The sequence below is a fragment of the Hirundo rustica genome, chromosome 7, assembly GCF_015227805.2.
Source record: "Hirundo rustica isolate bHirRus1 chromosome 7, bHirRus1.pri.v3, whole genome shotgun sequence".
Classification (NCBI taxonomy): Eukaryota; Metazoa; Chordata; class Aves; order Passeriformes; family Hirundinidae; genus Hirundo; species Hirundo rustica.
Window position 1 is genome coordinate 2,676,119 of NC_053456.1, and position 13,549 is coordinate 2,689,667.

Sequence of the window (13,549 nt, forward strand, 5' to 3'; positions counted from 1 at the left end):
CAGCTAGAACCTCCCTTTACAACGGTGCACCAAGGGGAGAATTTAGATCACGGTCTTATCTTTGTAAAGCAAATGTTTGCTGCCATTATCGTGCATCATTTACCCCTGAAGTCAAAAGAGCTGCTCAGGAGTGCTCGTGATAACACTTGCAGGCAGGATCCTGGTCCCAACAAGGCTCAAACAACTGCTTGGCTTAACCCCTGCCATCAGCATCCCTGACTCGAGCAGAGGCGCTGCAGCATTGAGGCGCTGTGTGTCCGGGGCTGCGTTAAGCTCACACCCCGTGGCTTCCCAGGGGCAGCAGAATATTTGATGAAATTGTTTGGTAGTCTTGTTTTAAGAGCAAAACAAAAATCTTGAAAGTGTGCTGTGTGAATAATTTTTCTCTCTATTTAAAAGCATTTTAAAGTGGACAAGTAGGGAGAGAGAGGTTCTTGTAAAGTTTTCCCTTATGAGTCTGTCCGGTTAAGACCAGTCTATAACATAATTTTTTCTTCTATCCCCGCAGTTGATGCGAGCACTCTGGGTATTTAAGTCAGTAAGAATTCATTGCTGTTAATTACAGATCATGTTCTGATATTTGCCTCTGCACATAAGACATTCCGGGTCGCTGGAATCGCCCTGCGTGCCAGAGGGGTCTGGAAACGCTGCCTGAGAGACAAAAGTTCAATTCTCAGCAGTAATAACATGCCCACAAAATCTCAGCGGCAGTCGTAGTTGATAAGAGCAGTTTGTGGATCAATATATCCAATCTTAGGTAGGGGAGGTCAGCTTGTCACACCAGTGCATCTCTGGAGGAGGAGAAAGTGAGGACTTAGGAGTGGTTTGAAGTGGCCTTGCATGGCTGTGTTCGGCCAGGGCCAGCTCTTATTTCACCAGCATTTGATGGGGTTATTTTCCTTTTCGTTTAGGGAGTTGCAGTACTGCCAGAGGTTTATTTAAAATAATAATAATAAAAAAAATCTTTTTATTCTAGAGAATTTGGGAAAACAACCCAAATATAAAACTCCCCCCAAGTCCTACAGCAGTTTCAAACAGCGCCCTTTAGTGATGAGCTGCTGGCAATAAAAGTTTAAGATGTTTGCCACCATCCTTCAGCTGCACCCCTCAAATTCTTATTCATGAAAAGGAAAAAATACAATCCCTTTTGTGGCCGATAAAGACGTTACACACAGGGAAAAGTAGAGAAGAATGGAGAACTCGTGCAAAGATAGAGCACAATAAATTCCCCGGAGTCAGAATCTGGTCAGCAATAGCATCCGCTTTGTTTTAAAAGGTATTTTACTGTGCTCTATCACTCTGGGAAAGAAGCCTTATAACCACAGCGGCTGTCCTATCAGAGGCTGCTTAAATAGTTTTTGAGATAGAGATCACCATTTCAGAGACTCGTATATCCCTGCACCGTAGGTGCAACACCACTTGTGTGCTTTTTTCCTGTCTTGGCAGGGGATAAATGTTCACAGAAGCATTTATCAGATGCTGTTTCTCCTTCCTTGTGTGCCCACCGTTGCTGGAGCTCTAATCCAACCCAAAGGAACTCGGGTTTCAGGGCACTGTGCAGGGATTTGCATGATTGCCACAAATAAGGGTGGTGGCAGAGCGTTCAAAAGCGGTTTCCTTCACGTTGACAACACTTTATGATCAAATGACTGCTTTCACTTATGGCTCCTTCCTTCTGGGATAAGAAAATTGAATTTTTAGGATATATAACAAGCAACACATGTAGCATGAAATCATGGTGTTATAGGGCTGGGCAAATAAAAGATGGGCTCAAGAGGAGACTCGTGGCTCTGCTTTCTGTCCTGAAAAGTCAAATTATTCATAATTTTAAAGCAAGCTGTGCACTTAATGCTACGCAAATATTCTCAAAATGTGCTTAATATTCAGCATTTGTGGAATACTATTCAACACCAGGGTTTTTTTTTTTAAATTTTATTTTTTCCTCTCTGCAGTTTCTCTTGCAGAGAATCTCTAATTACTTAGACACCTTTGAAGTTCAAGATATGTCATTATCACTCACTGGCATAAAGTGCAACAGAAAATCCTGCATTTAAAACCCCAAATGTTCTAAGTTTGCACTCATCCAAATTTCTACAATTAATCAAATTAGGAAAGCAGCCAGTAGAACAAAGGTCCGTCAAGAATATTTCAGTTCAAGAGGCATTCTTTTGTATTAGCTCTCTATCAAGCCACATCTAAATTCTGCAAAATTGTCAGATTCTAGGACTTTATTTCCATCTCAGACACGCATTTTTTTGCATGTGTTTGGGGAAGTTTGGTGGGGTTTTCCACTAAATTTTTCTTCTGAAATACAAATGAAAATATATGCCATAAAACAGTTGCCCTATAAATACAAAAATTAATTTTGTCTTTTTTTTTTTTTTTCCCCCCTAAATGATTGTTTTCTGTACTCCCATTTTCACTTCTCACACTTTTTAGGTCCAGCACTAACGAGAACGGGATGCCTCACATCCCGAGGCACAATTCATTGCGTACTCTCTGGAAACTGGGGGGAATATCTGTCCTTGTGTGATGCACTTCACATTTCCAAGATTCTCTCTGCAAGCAGAGAAATGCAATTTAAAAAAACCCAGACCTTTAAATTCCTGAGTTCAGCCCCGTTCCAGAGACATTTATCACGGCAGGTCCCAGATTGCAGCGCTGGGGTTCCGCAGGCTTCCGACACCACACGGAGCCTGAAGCTCTGTGCAGAAGGAGCTGGGAAAGCCACGAGCACTCAGGGTGTTCCTCCTTAGCAGCAGTGCGATTTCCAATTCCGTGTCTGTGTGTTATGGAACAGAATCACAGCAGAAAACCCCATGAATTAAACTTTGTTTATTGAGGCACCTGGTTCTGGGCGAAGAGGCCTCGGGAATCGCCTGACTTTTTATGCAAAACTCGGTTTTCTGGGTCTTTGATCCTCGCAATTTAGTGCCAGACGCTCGCTCTCGTTCACCTTCTTCGGTTTCCTCAGGATTTCTTTCTGGATTAAATCATAAGGGGATGCAAAGTGCCTCCAGCCCTGCCTCTCCCTGAGCGCTCCAGGCAGCGGGAACGGCAGCGCACGCGATGCTGCGGGAGCAAGCGTTGGGAGGCTCTGCCATTCCCAAATACTCCAGAGAAATGCGGTCTTTTTGTCCATAGGTGGTGCTGCATGAGCCTGGAAAAGGAGCTGCTTTTCCCATGGCTCTGTGGTCCCCAGCTCGTGCTTCCCTGGGTGGGGTAGGACCAGCCCCTGGTCTCTGTTGGCATCTCCCTTTCCGGGTCTCTGTTTTTAGGGACTCCAAAAAGTTATGGTAGAAGCCGCACTCTCAGCTGTTTGGTGCTGGGCTTTAGACCTCTTGAGGTTGTTTGTGGTTAAACATAAAGTCACGAAGCAAAAGCAGGAGAGTGGAATGGTCACGAGGGTGATGCCAAGAGCTTTTCAAGGGAGAAGCGGGAATGTGAGACAGCCATGTCTCCCCTCTGACTTGTTTATTGTCAGGTGTTTCGGTTGTCTCTGCAGCTTTGCCCATCATTTTGGGGCAGAACTTCAAAGAATGGAGCCTTTTTCACTCTTTTCTCAAGGCTTTTTGGGGGGCATAATGATCAAGGAACAGATACAGTAATGGTGCGTACTATCCCTTTCCAATTTCACTTTTTTTGTTTCCTATTTTAGTCTTGGAAATGTTAAAATACAGACATTTCCTTAAGAACCATCCTGTAAAGCAAGAAGGGGTGTAACCAGAGTCCTGGGTCAGATACAGCAGTTTTATGTCAGAAAACATTACAATAATTGTGGAATATACAGTTGCTGTGCTGACAAAAACAAAAAAGTGCTTTTCATCCAAACAAATTCGTTTGATTTATTGTGTTTTATACTTATGTTGTATTTAAAATTTTCATCCCCCTTAAACACTCCGTGGCTTTCCAAGAGTGTTGGAGAGCTACAAGGCCGTGTTTTTGGCATTGGGGGTGACCTCATTATTAATCAGAAAACATCTGGGCAGGCAAAGCAGTGCATGTGTGTGTGAGGTCAGGGAGCTGGGGGATGGATTAGCAGCCCTTGCACGCACAGGCCACCAGACTTGTGTGCCTTGCTTGGAAAAAGCTCTGCCTGGGTCCTCGTCTCCAGATTTCACAGGAATTCCTGCAGGAAAATTTCCAGAAGGAAGGCTTGGACAAGGGAGGACAGGCTTTAAACAGAGTTTAGATGAGCTGTTCTAAGGAAACTCCTGACTGTGAGGGCGATGAGGCACCAGCACAGGGTGCCCAGAGAAGCTGTGGCTGCCCCATCCCTGGGAGTGTCCAAGGCCAGGTTGGATGGCCTTGGAGCAGCCTGGGGCAATGGAAGGGGTCCCAGCCCATGGCAGGGGGTGGTTTTGAGGTCCCTTCCACCCAAACCAGCCTGGGATTCTCTCTCAGCTCCTGCCTCGGGGAGGCAATGCCCCAGGAGCTGCCTGCAGAGCCAGGGCAGATGCTGGTGCCAGGGTCAGGCTGTTGATGAAGGAGATCACTCATGTCCATCACTCACCTGTGTCTGCCGGCCCTGTGATGGCACAGGGCTCATTAAGGCATTCTCAGAGTGTCTCTCCTAGAGCACAAGGGTTCTCTCTTTGTTTTCAGTTGCTCAGTGCATGCTCAGGTTGACAGATCCCGCAGACGAATTAAACTTTCATGTTGCATTTCCAGCAGAGACCCCACAATTTACTCAGTACACATCAGGAGAGAAGATATGTAATAAAAATCAGACAAGTGTACTTATTTTCCAGAATACAGACACTACCCTACCATTATGCTTTTTACATTTAACTGTATAAACAACAATTTAGTTTGCCCTTAATGTCCTAAATATGCTTAGATCCATCACGGTCAAAATTGAAGGGCAAGGCAAAAGGACAAAGAGAAAAGATGTGAAATGTTCCGCAGAAATAACCCAAAATACACTTCTAATAGCACAAGCACATTGTTGAAAAATGAAGAAGTAATATCACAGGATGGGGTGTGTATTTATGGGGTCACACAGTGTGGAAACAAAACTGTCTCTGATGTTGTTTTACCCACCAATGGAAAAAGATCCCTTTGGATCACAGCATTTTCCCCCTGTTTATACAAAAGGAGGAGAAACACCCTGTGCTGCTGCCTGGAGGAGGGGAAGCCCTGGAGGGGCTCCACAGGTCCCCCTGCTGCTGAGGGAATTGGAGGGGTTGGTGTCTTTTTGAGCCACGCGGCGAGTTTATACTCAGAAGTAAAAACTCCAAGAAGAACACTCTTTTTTTCTCTCTTCAGGTGAAGGTTTTTCCAGACAGAGAAGCTATTTCAGAGTAAGGCAGTGGGTGAGCTCAAAGCAGGAGGTTTTACTCAGTGTAGAGGAAGTTTTGCTCAGCAAGTGGTGAGGGGACAGTGCCTATGTCAGGAGCTGTAAATGAAAGATTATTCAGAATTCAGACTTGTATTGGGGCATTCATGAAATTCCAGAACAATTTGGCTTGGAAGGGACTTTAAAACCCATCAATTTCCATCCCCTGCCACGAGCCAGGGCACCTTCCAGGTTGCACAGATCTTCATCCAGCCTGGCCTTGGACTCTTCTAGGGATGGGGAGGGTTCATAAGAACTGTCATGATTTAGACAAATATCGGAAATACTTATGAATTAGGCTAAAAATTTTTTTTTTTGCACAATATGCCTTGTATCAGAAAAATTTACTAATGCTCCTCCACTTTATGTAGTTAAGAAACCTTAAGTCCGAATGTGTGACCTGTCTTTTATGATATGTAAATAAAAGTTCCTTAGACTGCAAATATTTTATCTTAGCTCTGAAGCCTGATAGGCTGCATTGAGGTTGAACAGCCATTTTGCCTATTTCTGAGGGATCAAAATATGTTAATTATGTCAGCAAAAAATATTTTCTCATACCTTTATATCCAGGTTTTTAATGCAATTCAGAACTATGAGTATATTTTGTAGTATTTTTTCAGAAAAGGTTTGAATTTTGTATAGTCAACCTATTGAAAATGTATAAATTATATGAGGAAAAAAAAAAAAACCTGCATCATTTTTTTTTTTTTTTTCCCTGGGAAGTGGAGCAGTTAATATTCAACATGAAATGTCTAATCTTTAAATACATTATAATCTAACTGCTTAGGATAATTTTTGCTTTAATACCTTAAGAGTCTGCAAAGCCTGAAGGATGGGATTATTAAAATGGAATTTTAATGTCAAAATTATCAGAGAAGAGAACATATTGCTAGTGTTCATAAAAAGAAATGTATTCAATTTCTGTTTGATTTGCTCAAATAAGAGATGAGAATATATTTGATTATAGCTGGTAAGTATTCAGAAAGTTGATCAGATGACTGCAGGTCATTGCAACATAAGTGCTGTCAACTACGGGGATTAGTACATTTGAGAGGCTGAAATTCGTGGTAACCTTTAAACATACCTGGGCTGATGGCTTGGCCTGCAGCTTCCACAAAGATGCTGCATGGGGAAAGAGTCAGGAGTAAAAATCTCGTGGTGGCCTCGTAGAGAACATTACCAACTGCCCAAGCATTGAATGTAAAGGAAACAATGTCTTTTATAAATATAAATAAAAATCTCTGTTTTGCTTATAATTTAAGTTTTCCTTTTTGGCTGTCAGGGGTATTGTCAGGGCTGGTGCTGAACAGCCAAATCACGGAACTGTGGAATGTTCTGGGCTGGTATGGACCTTTAAGGTCATCTCATCCCACCCCCACCATGGGCAGGGACAACTTCCACCATCCCAGAGTGCTCCAAGCCCTGTCCAGCCTGGCCTTGGACACTTCCAGGGATCCAGGGACAGCCACAGGTTCTCTGTCTGCACCTATGCCAGGGTCTCAGCACCCTCACAGGGAACAATTCCTTCCCAATATCCAATTTAAACCTACTCTCTCTCAGCTGGATGCTGATTTCCCCTTGTGCTGTCACTCCAGGCTCCTGGCACAGCCACCAAACAGCTTCAGATGTTTCAGATCATGTGAGAAACAAGCTCTGAAAGGTAACAGGAATAATGGAAACATCCCACCAACCTTCCCCACCTGCCTTTCCCAAATTATTAAATCATCTGGGCAGCCAGCACCTCTCTGTCACCGTGGTCCTACTGACAACTTTTATTTCAATGTGGTTTCTCAGAAAAGTTAATCGCTTCCCAGAACACGGACCTGAAGATCAGCATAGTTTGGTCAGTTATTTTTATGTAGTAAGCCATGTAAATTTTCCACAGATGGTCGGAAAATACTTGGACTTTATGACCTTAGATGTTTTTCCAACCTAAATGGCTCTATGAAAACCAGGAGGATGCGGCTCCAAAAAATAATAAGCCTTTCAATAAACGTCTGTCAGGACTGCCTGGAAGGCACCTAAAAGGGATCTAACTCAAGGATAGGAGGGAAGGATTCATGTTGTGTAAATGGAGGTGAAAGGGCTTCAGGTTTGGATGTTTAGATCCGGTTTGGAAACATTTTTCTGGTGACTTCCTTCTTCTCAGAAGATGTGGCACAATTTATCTGGAATTAGGGTAATATTGCATAAGCTAACGAGGTAAAAATTATGGTTAAAAAGTCACCTGCTGTCTTCACAGGCTTCTCCTGTGTTAAACTGTCTGGTGTGGATGCAAATTTGACATGTTGGAAAAGAAGGAAGAGCCAGAAATGCATGATTTGCCTGCAGGGAAACAGCCCAGGGAAAATGGAAACTCAGCCCAGGTTGAAAGCACCTTGAAGAGAAAGGTGCTGCCACCGTGGTTTTGTTTTTATCTCAGCAATACAATTGAACAAATACTTTAGAGAGAGAGTGAAAGGTAATTTCACAGCTATTAATTAAGGTATCAAAGGGACTACCATATTCATAAATCCTTATCTATATGTATGAATGGTTGTGCACACTTTTTACTCTCATTAGAGCACTCAGAGGGATTGACCGTCCTACAGCCAGTAGTAAGAATTTGTACAAATAATTTTCTTTTTTCCTATTTGCAAAAGTTGATTTTTTTCTGGTCATAAAGTAATTTTTTTTTTCCCCTAAAGAATTTACATCATGAATAATACACCTAGGTCACCTGTCCAACCGTTTTATTTTTTTTTATATTAGTAATGATTTATTTGTATGAGGAGACAATCTATCTCACAGTGAATAGCTGAATATTGTAATAGAACAACAACAACAAAAAATACAAATAACCCAGAGGTTGCAATATGTTTGTATAAAGTATTCAAACAATTTCAAGTAACAACTGAACTTGTAAAAATCAACATCTGTTCATGGATTATTCATGAACAAAAATGGTAAAATTTCTTCAATAAAAATAGTCTTCAATGAATAGTTTTTGCTGGTTGCTGGGAAAATGATGTTCTTGTAACTGAAATCCCAGCTCCAGGACTCTCCTGCAGTTCAGATTCATTAACACTAAAATTATCCTTTAGTACATAAATTGCAGCAACAGGAAAACGATACAAAATTCCAGTGAAAAAAGGACAGTGACAGGATAACACTGAACTGTCTGAATTTAGGCAAGGGTTTTTCCACAAAATTCCAAAAAATTTGGGAGTGCATCTGTGTTTGTTAACTTGTGCAGGAACATTGTCCCTGTTGCAATACAAACTTTTCTTGCTGCTTCAACAGATCCCTCCAGTGATGACTTCACGCATAATGAGTTAAAACTATTAATAGTAACAACACTAAGAGATCAATAGTTGTTCAAACCTAAAAGTATAATTGTTACCCAGCTGAGGGAGAGGTTGGAAGGTACCCCACGGTTTGACAGGCTGACACGAAAAACACAGTAGGTATCATTTTCAGAACAATGCACATTTTTAATTTATGAATGTTCTTTTATAAACTTGTATGTACAGTCACTCTTTTTTTTTTTCCTCCATTGCTACATAATTATAACTTGCAAAATGTAAATATTTATGAATTCACAGGATGTTCGCTGGAAGAGAAGAATGTTATACTTGCAGATTTTTCTTGTACTTGCAGGATTCACATAATATTATTTGCCATCATGATGTACTGAAAAATGCAAAAAAAATATAATATTCTACATTTGACTTTTCTGAAAAATACCATCTGGTGTTATTTTTTGAGAGTTGGAGATTAGCTCTGTAATTGCTTATAGTTAGAGATAGACATTACTACATTTATTGACAATTTTATTCTCCACAATAATCTTACATTTAAATAGTGACTTTGTTCCTGAAGGATGCCAAAGTGATTAAACTGATATTCAAACTCTTTGGATAGCATCACCCACCGCTGAAATGCAGCCATCTCTGGGGTGAGGTATTGCAGCTGTCTAACAGTGCTCAACAGTGCTGCAAAACAGCTTTGGAAATGAGGAATTCCAATGGAAACGGGGACATTTAGGTAGGCAAAATAATTATCCAAACCGGTGTTTGGCCAGGACGTTAGCGCTCACATGTCTATATTCGGAAAATTACACTGGATTCTTAATGTCCATAATTACTCAGGGCCTTGGGTCAGCTGTACCTATAAGTGAGGGCATTGCCCCACACTGTTCAGGAAGGATTTTGGGAAGCTTATTTGGAGTTCTTTGGAATTTTCCTGACTATGTGGATGTAAAACCTCAACTTTGTGAAGCCTTATTTGTGCAGAATGATTCCACTGTGGTGCTTGTGTGGGTTTGGAGGCTGTAAGTGGACCTGAGTTTGATAAGGAAAATGGACCTTGGAATATCTTACCTGAGTTTCACTGCACTTCAGCAGTGTCTGGGACAGCAGCTGAACTTATGCTAAGTACAAGGAGATAATTGTCAATATCTTTCCTCTCTTGACCACCTCAGCTTTCACAATTTTCAGGAGATGGTGATTGTGATGTACCCATCACATCACCTTCTCATCCTAGGCTGTCTTTTTTTTAAATTTCAGTTGATGTATCCAAGCTGGGCAAATGTTTCAGGAAATATTTCCTCCACAGAGTTATGCTAAAAGTGTTGCTGCCATTAGACTTTCATCACACGCCCGCTGCTCGTGAGTTAAACGGACAGGACTGGAAATGTGAGCTGTCAATCTGGGTGCAACAATACATTTAGCTCGAGCACATCATCCACGTTGAAAGAAAACACTTGTCAAAGTTACGAACAAGCGTCTCCTGGGTAAGTCATCCTCCTCCACCCCAGCTTCTGTGCTCGGATATGCCAAGAGTTCCTCCTCACCCACAGCTGCCAACCACAGTGTATTTTTGCACTGCTCTTCTGTTTATCATCTCCAGTACTTGTTGACGTGCAATTGCATCCAGCCACGTGCCCCAGGACTGCTCTGTCTCGTTATCCAGTTGTCAAGGATGATCAGGATATCCTGCCCATGGATTTCTTTGATTCACATGTGGCAAACCTTGAGCTGAGCTTTGTCTCTCTGGAGATGTCTCATGGAGGAGCATTGTGGAATCATCATTCCTCATCAGGTGGACAAACTCCCCTTCACCTATTTGTAATTTTTCCAATTCCTCTTCTAACTTCTTGGTTTTAACATCTTTCTGAACAGACTCCAGACAATGTAAAGTAAGTATTTCTCTAGATTGCATAAAAAAAAAAATTCTACTGTCGCTGTGAATAAGTAGGGATGACATGGAACATGGCAGGAAAATATCCTCCCAGAAACTGTCTTGAGAATTGAAAACTGCCAGTGAAATGTGTTCTTGGCTTGGAAATTTCATGTTTTAGATGAGTGGAGAGTGCTCTACAGAAGATGATTGGGTATGGAAGTAGGACTTTGGTTGTGGGAAGAACTCACATGGCTTTTATAATATATACAGCTAAACAAATGTCTTAATCAAAGCTTTTTCACCTAGAAGTGATAACAGGTCAAAATTGAAATTCTCTGGCAAAGAATGATGATAAATTTTCCAATATGCAAAAGGTTTGAGAAATTAAATTTTAAAAATAAACCAAACCAAACAAAATTTCAAGTTTGGGAAGAGAAAGCTGTACAGTTTTCAACATTTGGCAAAGTACATGAGGAATTATAGGTCATCTCTAAAATTATGGAAAGCATAATTGTTGAAAGCCATGGTTTCTCCATATGCGATTATTGAGATGTATTTGAGCTAATCAATTGATTTGAGGTAATTGATTTGATTCGATCTCTTGTGAAGAACTTGAGCTGGAAATGATCCTCTGAAGTTTGGATGATGATGTTTTGCTGAAGCTGTCCTTTCTCCACCTGGGACACCTAAACTTTGGATTTTTCTCCCCTTGCTTGTAGAATGCATCCTGTACATGTGCTGCATCGCACACACGGTGATTTGGGAGCAGAAAACTGTAAAATCTGAGTTACAACACAAAGATCTGTCTAAGAACGTGGATCCATGACTGCAGAGAGAGGTGTTGGGTGAATGTATGGTTTTTGAGATTAAACAGGATTAAACATTAATTAAACAGATTCAAAGGACAACAAGGATCAAACTTTTTTCTTGCTTTTGTCGTTTTCTTGGTAACATCTAGGGAAATTGATTATTTTTTTTTTTTAATGGAAAGTAATGGAAGTGGTTTCACCTAACCCTGCTTCATGCCATTGTTTCAGGGCAAGATGCAGTTCTAAAAACATACTTTTTAGTATTTTTGTTAATTCTTCTTATTTACTAATAAACACACTAAAACATAAAAGTATAAGAGGACACTATCAAGTTATATGGGAGAAAAAATAATTAGTGTTTTATTCTGAGTCAGTTTTTGTTGAATTGGGAATCCTTGGGTTTGAGGGTTCACATCCCAAATCCCTGCTTGGTGCTGCAGAAAGGTTCTGCGAAACCAAGGAGTGAAACTCTGGGGTAAAAACACGATGAGGGGATCCGCGTTTGTTGCAAAACTTGTTACAAGAGTTCCTATTTTCTTTTCTGTAGTAGGAACCAGTCTGAGTAATTAACTTTTCTTTGCTGCTGATGTCTTTGGTGTATTACCAGCCTGACATCTGTGCTGGGCTGGAGGGATTTTGTAGGAAAAAGAGATTTCACTGGTGGCTTCTGGAGACTCTGTGCCCCTGCTTGGCTTTGTAGAGCATCTGCCATAATTCACTCCAGGATGCCTAAACTGTATTAATAAAATAATAAATATTTTCTTCAACTAAACCAATGTGACTTCTTCTTTTGTCTGCCCCTTTCTGTCTTCAGCCACTTTTACTCCTTTATAATCATCAGTTAAATATGTATAAAAGGAGTATTTTATCCTGCAAGTAGAAAATAGATAGAACTGTACAAAATTTTTTTGTTTGTTTTCTAGCAATTAAAGGACACTTTTCTGACGGTTGCTTCATTACTGCTTGAAAAACAATATTTTGGAGCTATAAAAATTAAACCATAATTTCTGGGTAAAGAAAAGATGTTATTCCACTCAAAATGAATGTTGTCATTTATGATGGGAGAGTGTTTTGGAAAGCTTTTCCCACATTTATTTGAATAATATTTTGAGTGAGCTGTCATTTTAAATTGAGAAAAAAAAAAATCTTCTCATTCAATATAAAATTGTTTTCACTTCTTCATGCTGGGGAAAAAAAAAAAAAAAATCACAAACCCTGGGGAAAATTTGGGATTGTAACAAATTTTGGGATATGACATTTTCAAGCTCCAGATGTGGCAGTCTGGGTGTTCTGGACACCAGGAGAAGACCAGGATGCCCATCAGGAGCCAGATTATGACCTTTGGTGCTTATTTTACAGATGAATATTAATTTGGAATTTAACTATCAATATCATACTGTGGAGAAGATTATTCCCAATGAGCTGAGACATTATGGTGAGGTTTTGAAGGAGGATTTTGTCATTTAAAATCTATTATTTTGCATTAATATTCTTCTACAATAACAGAAACATTTTAATATGGAAATTAGGAATTAATGTAAAGATAAAGGATATTTCAATACTTCTGTGTTACAAAAAGAAAATCTGGAAGCTGTTCTGCCTTGACAGAGAACTAGAAAGTCACTTCCATTCTGTATATTCTTAATGAAATTGCAAAAATACCCAGTGTTTAGATTAGAGTTGATCCTGCATGAGCATATTGAAAATCTATAGAATAATTTGATAAAAAAGGAAGAATGGATCACCTCTAGGGGGAAAAATCCCTCGTGAGCACTTTAAACAAATTGAATACTTAGAATATATGTAAAAATATTTGGCGTTATAATTTCATTAAACCAGAGTGGATTTGCTTTTAAAGGGTAAAACAATGGTTTATAACGAAAATTATAAGGAAGTTTGACAGAAACAAAGTTTTACAGGTGCTTTCAGAATTTAAGCTATTTTTAAAAAAAATACTAAAAATATTACTGTATTCTTATGAATGCATCTACCAAAATGTCATCTCAGGAATTAATTTCTAAACCTAAATATCCTACAGATGAAGGTGTTTCCCAAAGTGAGAAGTAAAAGTTTTAGGAGTTGTTAAACTCAACAAGTTGTTGGGTCAAGAAAACCTTCATGCAATCAGATTTTACAGATGTAGGGGAAGGAAATGGGAGATGTTTCAAGAAATATTTTCAGAGGGTCAGTAATTTCCCATAAGACTGATGGATACTTGTTTCTTTTAGAACTTTTTTCT

General features: G+C 40.1%; 1 long non-coding RNA gene across 8 annotated transcripts in view; it reads left to right on the forward strand.

The window, feature by feature from the left end:
* LOC120755192 (uncharacterized) overlaps window positions 1-12,082 on the forward strand; it is a 21,661-nt gene extending 9,579 nt beyond the window's left edge. The window contains exons 1-6 of one of the 8 annotated variants that reach the window (XR_005701672.2): window positions 6,910-6,998; window positions 8,621-8,780; window positions 9,886-10,112; window positions 10,229-10,420; window positions 10,501-10,517; window positions 11,221-12,082. This is a non-coding gene — a long non-coding RNA (uncharacterized LOC120755192). Of the gene's footprint in view, window positions 1-6,909; window positions 6,999-7,618; window positions 7,800-8,620; window positions 8,781-9,885; window positions 10,113-10,228; window positions 10,421-10,500; window positions 10,518-11,220 lie in introns of those variants that run through there. The other 7 variants (XR_005701675.2, XR_005701673.2, XR_005701670.2 and 4 more) reach the window with 7 other exon arrangements.
* Window positions 12,083-13,549: the final 1,467 nt, after the last annotated feature.